Source organism: Meles meles, chromosome 12 (genome assembly GCF_922984935.1).
Source record: "Meles meles chromosome 12, mMelMel3.1 paternal haplotype, whole genome shotgun sequence".
Classification (NCBI taxonomy): Eukaryota; Metazoa; Chordata; class Mammalia; order Carnivora; family Mustelidae; genus Meles; species Meles meles.
The window spans coordinates 3,329,855-3,342,103 of NC_060077.1; positions in this window are offsets into that span (position 1 = coordinate 3,329,855).

A 12,249-nucleotide genomic window follows, 5' to 3' on the forward strand; every position below is an offset into this window, starting at 1 on the left:
ATTGACAAGGGAAATCTCTGTAAGGGTGTCTCCTTCTCAGTACCCAAAGGAGAAAGATGACGCAAAATCTCTAGAAACTCCTATCAATGGAGAAAGCAGAGATTTAAATCTTCACAACCACCTCACCCTTGTTTAGTGTTTAGTCCTTGTTTAGTCTTTTCTGGTCACCTCCCATAACCGGCCTTCCTCCCCTCACCATTTTGTGTTTAACGGGAGATGTTATTTAAGGTGGTGGCTTGGGCCACTGAGGGGAGTTACTTAGCTCTCCTAGGTCTCTCCCTTGTATATAGGAGGTATGTATGTTATTAAACTTCCGTGTTTTTAAATTTTTAAAATTTACATTCAATTTAGTTAACATATAGTGTATTATTAGTTTCAAGGGTAGAGGTCATTGATTCATTAGTTGCATGTAACACCCAGTGCTCATTACATCACGTGCCCTCCTTAATGTCCAACACCCAGTTACCCCATCCCCCTGCCCACCTCCCCTTTGGTCACCTTCAGCTTATTTTCTATAGTTAAGAGTCTCTTATGGTTTGTCTCCCTCTCTGTTTTCATCTTATTTCATTTTTCCTTTCCTCCTCCTATGTTCATCTGTTTTGTTTCTTAAATTCCACATATGAGTGAAATTATATGGTATTTGCCTTTCTCTGACTGACTTACTTCACTTAGCATAATACCTCTAGTTTCATCCACATTGTTGTAAATGGCATGATTTCGTTCTTTTTGATGGCTGAGTAATATTCTATCTCTCACACACACACACACACACACACACACACACACACACACCCCACATCTTCTTTATCCATTCATCCATTGGTGGACATCTGGGCTCTTCCATGTTTTGGCTGTTGTGGATATTGCTGCTATAATCATTGGGTTTTGTTTTTCTCCTGGTAATCTGTCTTTCATTACAGTGGGCATCTCAGCCAAGAACCTAGAAGGGTAGAGGGAAAATTGTGGTTCCTCCTCCACATTCTCTCCAAGTATCTCTCCACTCCAGTCTCTCATTCTCCTCTCTCATCTCTTATTATCTCTGATCTCTCTCCTCTACTGTCCCCTGTATTCCCATGTCTTTCCCATCTCATGTTCTCTTCCACAAGGTGGTACAATGTGGCCCAACAAATCTGAGAAACCTCCAGGTCAGGGAACTCTCTCCCCCAGCATCTTGGGGAGGCCACCTCACTAAAGGGTCCAGTCTCAGTCCACTGTGTTCCTTAGACAATCACAAATGGACGGGGGATCTATGAATCCCATCCCCCCATATAATACATATATTTTTCCAGGGAAAGGCCCATTAACATTTCTCAATTTACCAAAGGAGACCATGGAAGAAACCTACAGTCAGGTTTAACAGACTTTGATGAATTATTGAGTGACTTGGGATAAGTGACCTTACCCCAACCATGGCTCAGTTTCCTCTTCTGTAAATTAGCAGTAAAGACTTCCAAACTCTACTTTTCAGAGCCCCAAGCTTCTGGGTATCTGTTCAGATGAGAGGATGGTTCTGGGGCCCGGGAGTCCACATCCCCACTTCTGCTTCCTCCTCAGGGACCCTGTATCCATCTGAAGTGCATACATGGGATGCCAGGACAGGTTTCCATGGCACAAATGATTCTAAAACTTTACAAAAATGCTGAGGTGTTTAGTACTGATGTCTGCAATTTCCTTGAAATACATCATAAATGGGAGACATGATAATGCAAGCACAGTACGGTGCTAATGGTAGATTCTAGGTGGTGGGTTTATGCCTGGTGGTTCATTGATTTCTCTTCTCCTTTCCTGAGATTCCTGACTCAGAGAGAAATAACAAAAAAGATGCATCTGGCTCCAGGCACATTGGGGGATCCAAGTGTGGCTGGAATGCAAACAAACACAGTGACTAAAGTGGTCACAAAAAAACAGAATTTCCACCACCAAGACCACTTAGGGTCAAGAGACAGTGTCCAATGAGATATCCGTCCCTTGAGCCATCAGCTCATATCTGGACCAGGACAGACAGCTCTGTGGGTCTGTAGGACCCAACCATTGATCTTATTCTGTCTCCTGTGCTCCTCCATTTGGATAGGAAGGCTGCTTTTCATGCATGATTCCATGCTCCCTGGCTCCCACGCCACCTCCATCGGTGACAACCACATAATCATGAAAATAACGTTGCAGCTAGTTGTTACAACAGTGAGCGGTACCCCTAGTGGGTAACAGGCATGCTAAACTCTCCAGAGACACTCAACTATTTCATCCTCTGAACAATCCATCAGCCAGATATTATTGCTTTATTAAATTCACACCATTTACTCACTGTGTGATCTCGGCAACTTAGCTAGCCCCTCTGAGCCTCAGTTTCCCCATCTGCAAAATGGGAATCATGAAGATGCCGGCCTCACGGGCTGTTGAGGGATTTTCCCATACATGCAAAGGCCTTGGCCCAAAGCCTGGCTCACGGAGGTAGAAGCTGGCTTTTCAGAGAGGTTAAGTGACTTGTTCAGGGACACAGAGCCAGCATTAGGACCCTGGTTTTCCTGCTCTTCAAACAAGTGCTCTCAGTTAGTATGCTATCCTAAAAAATCAGAGCTCTCTGCAGCTGAGAGCACCAGGGGAAAATCTTGGTCTTCCCTTAATTAGATTAAAAGATCCATCATGAGCATGTAAACCAGCGAGCCATAATCCACGGACGCTGTTGCATTTTAAACAGAAATTCAGAGCAAGCGGTTCAGATGGGACTGAGCAGCTGGTGGCTGCTGATGGTACACACTGTCGTTAACCAGCAAATCATTCTTTCCTCTGGGGAGAGTGAGGGCTGATGGGCATTTGCAGCAGGGTGGTCAGGACTGGGCTGGAGGCTTAGTAAGACCCCCCTCCAAGCTGGTGAGCCCCTTTGTGTGTTACGTGCAAACCACATCTTTTAATGTTCAATCTGACTTTGAAAGCAGGAAAAAACAAAAAACAAAACAAAAAAAATGTCATTCTCTCAGCTCCATGCTTCCCAAAGCTGGCTGAGTATCACATCACCTGGAGACTTGACAAAAATGGACATTGGCCCCTTCATCAGGTCTGGTGATTCAAATGCTTTCGTACAGGGTCTGAAGATCAATATTTCCAGGGCATCATCACAAAACATTTCTGAAATAGCAGAAAACCACCACATTGTGTCCTTGAATTCCCACAATGTTTCTAAGGGTTTGGGATTTATAAATCTATTTTGTTGATGAGGTACTGAGACTTGGAGAGGCTGAGCAAATTTGCTCAAGGTCACACAATTAGTATATCAGGATACATTCTACCCCAAAGAAGAGAAAACTAAAAATTTAAAGATAGCTTAAACATAATGGAAGTGTCTTTCTCACTCACAGAATCAAAAACTGCAGTGAAGGAGTTCAGAGGCCTGGGTTCCTTCTAGCTTGTTGCTCTGCCACCACAACATGAGGTTTCCTCCTCATGGTTCATAATAGTTGCTCTAGCTCCAGTCATCACACCCACTCTCTAGCTTCCAGGAACAAGGAAAAAGGAAGTTAGTTTCCACTGAGGAGCTTCAGTTGCTCATCACATGTGGGTGGGAGGGAAAGTGTACAGGACGAGGTTAGGGAATTGATGGAAAAGCAGGGCATGGCTTGTTTTGTTCTGTAAGCCTTCTATAAAGAGTCATTTTTACAGACAAGTATTTATTTTGGGATTTAGTCATTTAATATGCAAAATAGCATTTTAGATTTTTATGGCCTTTTGAAAAGACATGTGTGTTCGTTATAGGAAAACTTTAAAACATCATCGGGTACTAAGAATGAAAGAGAACTTCATCTATCATCCATATCCTACAATAATGACCCTGTTTTGATCTTTTATCCTTTTCATTATTTATAATGATGTATATTATACATGAAAATGTTTTTTTGATTGCAAACATGGGATCATAAGATGTCCACTGTTTTATAGCCTGATTAAAAAATAAAATACAATGTGAACATGGTTTTAAAAAAATAAGGTGTTTCCTAGAAGTCTAAGTAAGGCCCCAGTGGCTCGGACATCTGGTCACCATAACCATACTTACACGGCGCTGTCCAGCTACAAGCGAGATTGGGAAATGTGGTTCTTATTCCCCATTTCAAAATCGAGAGTAGGGATTTCCACTACTGGACGGCTGGTGTTTTGGATTTCTCATCTTAATCTTAATAACCCTCAAGGAGGCAGGTGCTATCATCCCAGCTTGGCCATGAAGAAACTGACACTCAGGAGAGAGTTAATAGCTTGTTCCAAGCTCCCCCATGGCAGAATTAGGGTTTAAATTCAGATGGGCAGACTCTAAATTCTATAACTTTCCCTTCCACAGCTGACACTGTAACACCAGAAGAAGGCAGCAGGGGAACCCCGTGTTCAAACGAGACTTCCCCAAGGGAAAGACGGCTTCTTCCATAGGTGGATCTGGGGGAAAAGGTCATGGCTTCCCTATCACCTGGGCTCAGGACGTCAAGGAAGCAGGCTAGTCTGCAATGGGAACCAACGCCTGGCAAGAACCGGGGGAATGCCAAGATGCCACGTGTCTTGCCCCCCTGTCCCCCTCCTCCCCCCACTGCCCCCTGGACCCACAGGGTTGGCTGCTGTGGTCGGAGGTACCCTCTGCCTTTCTCCGCCCCTCCCCCACACCCAGGGCTACTGCTCATGCGGTATGATCTCATCAACCTGAAAATAAGGAGCCCCAGGGAGAAGCTAACGAGCATTTATTTTAATTTAGGGAGCTCATATTCGGGTAGATCCCCGAACCGTGCTCCCACTTGGAGGGTGGAGGCGGGAAGTTTTTATGAGGAAAAGGAAGAGGGTCTGTGGTTATACGAGTTCAGATCACACGCATTGATCCACTCCTCTTCTGGTGGTAGCAAGCAAAAAAGATTCCTGTGTGCGTTAGTGAACCGTTCCGTCTTTTCAGAGTCTGCAGCCAACAGTGTTATGATCAGGATATCCACGGTCCTGTTGGCTTTTTTTTTTTTTAAGATTTTATTTATTTATTTGAGAGAAAGAACACGTGCAGGGGGGAGAGCGGAGGAGAAGCTGAGTCCCCGATGAGCGCAAAGCCTGATATGGGGCTCGGTCTCAGGACCCCAACACCATGGCCTGAGCCGAAATCAAGACTGAGATGGTTAACCATTGGAGCCACCCAGGCGCCCCTGTCCTGTTGACTTTTACGAACATTTGTCATTTTGTCATTTTGCCCAGTCCAGAGCTTCTGGCGCTGTTCCGAAAAGGCAGGTAAAGCAGGCTCTCTACAGTGGCCTTTCTGTCTCCCTTTCCAAAAAGGGCTCCAGTCACATCAATTTTTCATACCCTGAAGTGGCTGTCCCTGTATTATCTGTGACAGAGATAATTCCCCCCTGCCCAAATCGAATGCTTCTCCATGGATATCAAGACCTTCTGCTCCCTTGCAAGGGACATTCCTTCCCTCGGACAACCCCGGGTGCTGGCTTATGAAAGACGTTTTCAGCTTTTCTCCTTCACCTCTCCCTCCTCCTTCTCCATACAGTGGACTGCATGACACATATTCCCAGGGCATTTGACTTGTCACCTGCTTCCACAAATGGCAAAGGGAGAGACCGAGAAGACAGGCATCGTTGTCTAGCACAGGGCTGTGCAAACGTTGTCTGTAAAAGATCAGATCGAAGATATCTGAGGCTTTCTGGGCCACAAAGACTACTCGACTCTGCCATTGCAGCATGAAACAACCATAGATAACATGTCCATGAAGGACTGTGTTCTGATAAAACTCTCTCTACAAAATTAGGGGAATGCCTGGTTTTAACCATGGGCCAGTGTTTGCTAACCTGTGGCCTAGTGGATACACGCACAGACTGGTATCCATCAACACCTCCTGCAAATCCCATCTTCTGGGGTGCCTGCAAATTGTCTGCCTAATCTTCTTGGGCTTCAGTTTTCTCATCTCTCAAATGGGAATAAATAGACCTGCCACCTGCAATCTTGTAATAAAGTCTCTTCTCTCCCAAACAGGCCAAACTTGTTCTGGCCTCAGGGCCTTTGCACTTGCCTTGGTAGCCTCTCTACCCCTAAGTGTCCCTCCTTCCAGCAATTGCATGCTGGCTCCATTTCATCACTGAGTCTCTTAACTCACCCTCTTGGAGACTTCCCTAGCACTCCCTGCACAAAGCAGTGAATCTCCCAGGCAGACACATAGCAGATACAGAAGTTGACTTGTTTAAAGTACATTGATTCTTGTTTGGATGAGGAAAGTTTGGATTTTTGCAGCCCAGGTGTTTCCCGCACTGGGAATGCTACCTTGTCCTCTTTCCCACAATCTTCAGGGCAGGTCACATGTGTGATCCAAAACTCAAGGCAAGAAGGACCAACACCCCCTTTCCCAGTGTGTACTTTTCAACCCTGGGCACTTCCTCCATCAACTGGAATGACTGCCTGGGCTGGCAGATGAAAGAAAACGAAGGAGTGATCTTCGAGGTCCTTCAGACTCATCCCTACCTGCTGATGGGCCTTCATGAGTCACCCAGAATTTTCCACCTAGATTTATGAAACCCATTTTCTCTGAGACGGACTAAGCAGTTTATAGAAAACCAATATCATTAGGTTAATGATTCCCCATAAATTATTACCCAGGCAGCCTAGTTAATCCCACAGATGGAGCATAAATGGTGGAGGTCAGTTGCTGGCTTTTCAGAGTTGCCTGGCATGACCTTGGCTCAGGCAGATGGCATACCCTAAGAAAGGTTTGCGTCCTCCAAATCCTGGGTTGAATCCCCCTCTGTAATAATCTTCCATCAGCCCTTCAGGGCTCCCACTGCAGCCTGGGTGTGACGCCCCAAATGAGCATCATGGAATAGGAATGATTTTCTGTGTCGTTCTATCCTCGGCCATGACTTTTCATTTCCCACTGATGTCTGATTTATTTATCTGTTTATGAAGCGACCCATTTGGCTTGAAGCGACAGCAATAGGCATTTGATCAAATAGAGCTGCAAATCTCATCTTCCACCATCCTGAATTTTTATTCCATCATTACTTAACAAAATAGAATTAAGTTGGGAGGAAGCGGGCTCCTGCATTATGCATTGGCCTCATTTCATTGGTCTTTATGTTCTCTCTTGGGACTGCAGTGTTTTCATGTTACCCGGCATTCCCTGAGGGAGGCAGAACCCATCTCCAGTGACTGAGGACTGTCCCTCTCCACTCTGATTTGGGTTCAGAAAGATGGTGGGGATGTCCAAGGGACATGGATTTCACAAGCATCTGATTGTCTTTAACCAAGGTGGTTCCCATGGGGCAGTACTCTAGGATGGTTTGCCATAGACTAACTGAGCTCCCCCAATTCTAGCCTCCTTAGAATCAAGTCTGTGTTTTCCCAATTCGTCCCATAGGCCCAGCTCTTCCTACCCAAGCAGGTGTGGAGTTGCATAGCACAGACAATATCAGTATCGTCATCATTATCAGAATTATCGGAAACTGATTATCAAAGTTCTGGCCGGGTACCAGACACTTAATTAAGGGTTTTTACAGATCTATCCCCATTCTATAGATGAGAAAACCGAACAAGACACAACTACCATTCAGTTCTCATCTACCTCCCACCTGAGCCAGGTTTTATTTTTATTTTTTTTTTTAAGATTTTATTTATTTGACAGACAGAGATCACAAGTAGTCAGAGAGGCAGGCAGAGAGAGAGCGGGAAGCAGTCTCCCCGCGGAGCAGAGAGCCCGATGCGGGGCTCGATCCCAGGACCTTGAGATCATGACCTGAGCCGAAGGCAGAGGCTTTAACCCACTGAGCCACCCAGGCGCCCCCTGAGCCAGGTTTTAAACAACCATAGGATCTGGCCTATTGAAGAGCTGTTTCCTTTTTTTTTTTTTAAAGAGTAATTAATTAATTAATTAATTTGAGAGGGAGTGAGCATGAATGGGGGAGGGGCTAAGGAAGAGGGAACAGCAGAATCCCCGCTGAGCAGGGAGCCCATGTGGGCCTGTATCCCAGGATCCTAGGGACCATGACTCAAGCCGAAGACAGACGCTTAACAGACTGAGCCACCCAGGTACCCGAGCTGCTTCCTTTCTTTCCAAGGGGAAGGGCAAGTAATCGATATCTACTGGGCACCTCTATGCTAGGCACCGATCTGCATTATCTTGTTTAGTTCTTAAAGTCCCCCATGACATACGCATTAATCCATCTTACAGGCAGTAAAACTGGGGCTTAAAAATCTGAAGATAATCTGATTCTAAATCTAGGATAGCAATGATATCCAGTCAAATAAGGGGTCTTTGAAGGAAAGGTATCTCTCTAGCAGAGGGCCAGGTCCTGAGATGGGCTTCAGGGCTCTCACAAGTCTCACTATGTGCATGGGTGCATGGGAATATTTCCTAAGGAAAGCTCCGTAACTCTGATCAGACACTTGACAGGGTTCAAACCCAAAATAAGAGATAATTGGCCTAGAAGATGGGAAGCTACGTGGAATACAGCTTTATTTTTATTTTTAAGTAATTAATCTCCACCCCCAACATGGGGCTTGAACTCCCAACCCTGAGATCAAGCGTTGCACGCTCCACCGGCAGAGCCAGCCAGGCGCCCTCAGAACAGGACTTTAAGTCCTTTTTGACTCTAGGCAACCGGCCACCAGCACACATAGTTTCAGAACTGAGTCTGCATGGATGCCATGAAAGATACAAAGACCGAGATCCATTTGTCCAAGGAGACAAATAACAGGAGGAACAAGGTGAGGTCTGGTCATTTCCCTGCTTAAAGCCCTCCACTGGTTTTCCATCCCACTAAGAAGAGAATCCAGACTTTTCACTGTGACTTTGTGAAACAAAGTTCATAGCTGGTTTCTTCTCATCCTTCCAGACACAGAATGAAGGTCACTTCACAGAGACCCTCCTTAAACTCACGTGATTCTAGCATATGTTGGCATCCCTTTTAGTTCCTGTCACAGTCCGTGATCATTTTGTCTGTGTGGTTACTTACTCTTTGTCTCTCTAGCTAGAAGAAAGCTCCCAGGGCCTGGGCTTGTCCAACCTGTTCTCCATCTGCAGGACCTGCTACAGTGCCTGGCCCAGAGGCAGTAACCAATGATATCAAATAAATGAATGGGCATATCGTTTATCCCCTCTGAGTCTCAGTTTCATCACACATAAAATGAAGGCTTAGACTATGGGTGGTTTCCAAATTATGTTCTCCAGTTCTCATATGCCTCCCCCAAGTGCTTCAAGACCCCATAGAGGGGAAAAGAAAGTTATACATGGTGATGTTCCTAGTCTCCTAGACATACCCCATCTATGTATTTTAAATATTGTCACTTGCAATAGGATTTCACTGGAATGAAAAAGAATTCTTCAGCTCAAATGTAGAGTTTTAAACAGTTGGATCATGAGCATCTTTCTAGCTCTAAAGTCTATGACCTGTGACTATCAGCCACTATGAGATTCACGGAGAAGGAGCCCCAGCATGTGGGAGAGGAGGCAGGTGCCACCTGGCTGGGCCATCAGGATGACCTGACCAAGGAAGGACTTGAATCAGACCTTGAAGGACAAGTTGAAAAAACCGGAATAGGCAGGCGTGGTGTTCCGAACCATGGCAGTGAACAGCATGTAGAAGGGCCATTAAACAAGCAAAAATAGTTCTAAGACCCTGGTTTCGAAGGATGGTTCCTAGATCAGCAGCATCGGCCTCGCCTGGAGCTTGTTAGAAATGCAAATTCTCAGGCTCCACCCCAGATCTACTCAACCAGAATCTCAGGGCAGTGGGGCCCAGAAACCTGTATTTCAGTAAGTCCTCTGGTTAATTTTATGTATCCTCAAGTCCCAAGGTCATCAGGGTAAGGCAAGAAGGGTGACAAGTCTCCCCAAATCCAGCTACAGAGCAATCATGACACAATCCTGGAGGATAACTTGCTTCATCTTAATTTTCTCAGCCCTGGCTGCCTGTTATAATCACCTGGAAGGATTTTCAAATGCCTAATTCCCCAGACCCCATGAAGAGCAATTAAACTAGGGAGGGGACCAAGGCTTCTGCGTCTCTTTAAACCTCCCCTTGCAATTCCACTGTTCAGCTATGGTTGAGAAGCATATGGCATCTGTACTCTTTTCTGCAGAGCTGGTGGCCAGGGTAGCAGGGACTCAGCACACCTGGAAATTCAGCATGATAATTAGCTTCCTGGGGTTCCTCGACCTGCCGCAGAGAAGCAGAGAGGTTGATGGTGGTACTGGCTTGGGGACGGGGACGGGGAATTAATGTATTTCAAAAGGGAGGATACATTGAGTTAATTAAGTGTGGCAAATGTACCTCGTAAGTAGTTCTGTGTGTGAGAGAGAGAAGGAGAGGGCTTAGGAGGAGAGTTGAGGTATAATCATGTGGTTGTATATGTTATCTCTTGTTGCTAGAAATAGAATGTATTGGATTGGTAGAATTGGATGAAAAGTCTTAATGATAAAGAATAGACTGAACACCAAGGACATCCCAAGAGAAAGGGTGTTGAGTGGAATTTGGGAGGATGTGATGCAGAAGACAAGGAAAGGTCAAACGTGTGTTGTAGAGGTCAGGACTCTGAGATCTGAGTTTCAAATGTCGTCCCTCCCATTTCATAGCTATGTGACCCCGGACATGTTGCTCTACCCATCTATTTCAGTCTGTTTGTTTGTAAAATGGGGCTAACCATAACTTCTATCTCACGGGCTTTTTGTGACGATTAAATGGGTTAATCCATGCAGTGTTTATGGCGGAGCCTGGTACTCAACAGTGGTTGCAGTATTAATTGTTGTTTTTGCTTAGAGGGTTGTGGATAAAAAGGGTTGCACTGAACCAGGAGCTCGAGGATTTGTGGCTTGGGACATGCTTCTTGTCTTCCCCTAATAACATGGCTCTGACTCTTGCAAACAAGCCAGGTGTACGTGAGTCCATGTGGTCTCAAGTGTTCTAACTCTGTTGACTTCTTAACAGGTGTAATGATTGTTGCTTCAGCTGTTCTCCAGCTTCTGGCCATCATCAAAGGGTGTCAAGTCAGCCCAAAGGGTGGAGGAACAGTTCAGAGTCTGCTAGCCAATATAGTAGCTGAGTTGACATCAGAACCCTCTCAACACTCTGAGCACATAGGCATGCAGGATAAAATATGACATCTAAACCTTCAAATACATAGCTGGGATCAAAAAATAAACATAAAGGGAAAGAGAATCCCAGGTGCCGGAAAGGATGAGCAGACTAAATGAGCCATACGGTCCACGTGGTATCAGAACATATACTTAGAAAGTCATAATACCAATGCCCGGAGAACAGAATTATATCCACAGGATAGGAGCTAGCAAAGTCCAAAGCAGGAAATCATAAAGGGCTTTCCATGCATGAAAGGGGCACTAAAAAGCTCTACCCACTGGCTTGAGCACATGGCCTGTAGGCAAGTTGGCCACCCCAGACCATGGGTGGCAAAAGATTCATGGGGAGAAATTTAAATATCAAGCCTGTGCCAAGAGCTTCTCCAATCTTTGCCCCCAGGAATCCCAGAGAAAAATTTCCCACCAAAGATGAGTTCACAGTTAGAAATTGTAAAGCATGTAGGTAACCAAGTCCCCAGGAGAGTCAGAAGATACGATTAATTAAGGAATTCAAATCATAGAAACTACATGCATGAGACTGTTTAAAAACCTCTTTGATGGTATGTGAGGATATGTTCAATAACATAAAGAGAAGAATGAGAGTCAGCAGGGGCTACAGATCATTAGTCATAAGACACAAAGTTGCATGAAGGAGATTTATGTGGTAAGCATTAGACAGGTTCCTGTTCTATCTCTGCCTGCTGGCTTCAAGGAGGTGAGGCAGGCGAGTGAGACAAGAACACTCCTACCCATGCAGGCTGTTATATTCTTTCCAGAAAATGGCAAGTTACCAGTTCTTTTGCATTCACTTTGGAGACATTCACTTTTAGGAATTTGTTCTAAACAAATAATGATGGATATGAGCAAAGATTAGCTCTAAGGATCTTTTTTTTTTTTTTTTCCCTTTCAGTGCTGAAAAACTGGAAACATTTTTATATGTCCAGCAGCAAAAGATTTGTCAAATAGATGAGGATATATCCAGATGTTGGGATTCTAGGCAGGCATTAAAATGGAAACTATAGAAGAATGTTGAATGACATGGGAAGATGTTCATAACATTATAAGTAAAAAGGCAGGTTTTTGTTGTGATTGCATGGGCAACGCAAATTCCATTTTTATAAATACAAGATAAATACTGTGGTTTAATATTTAATCGTGGAAACTCAATT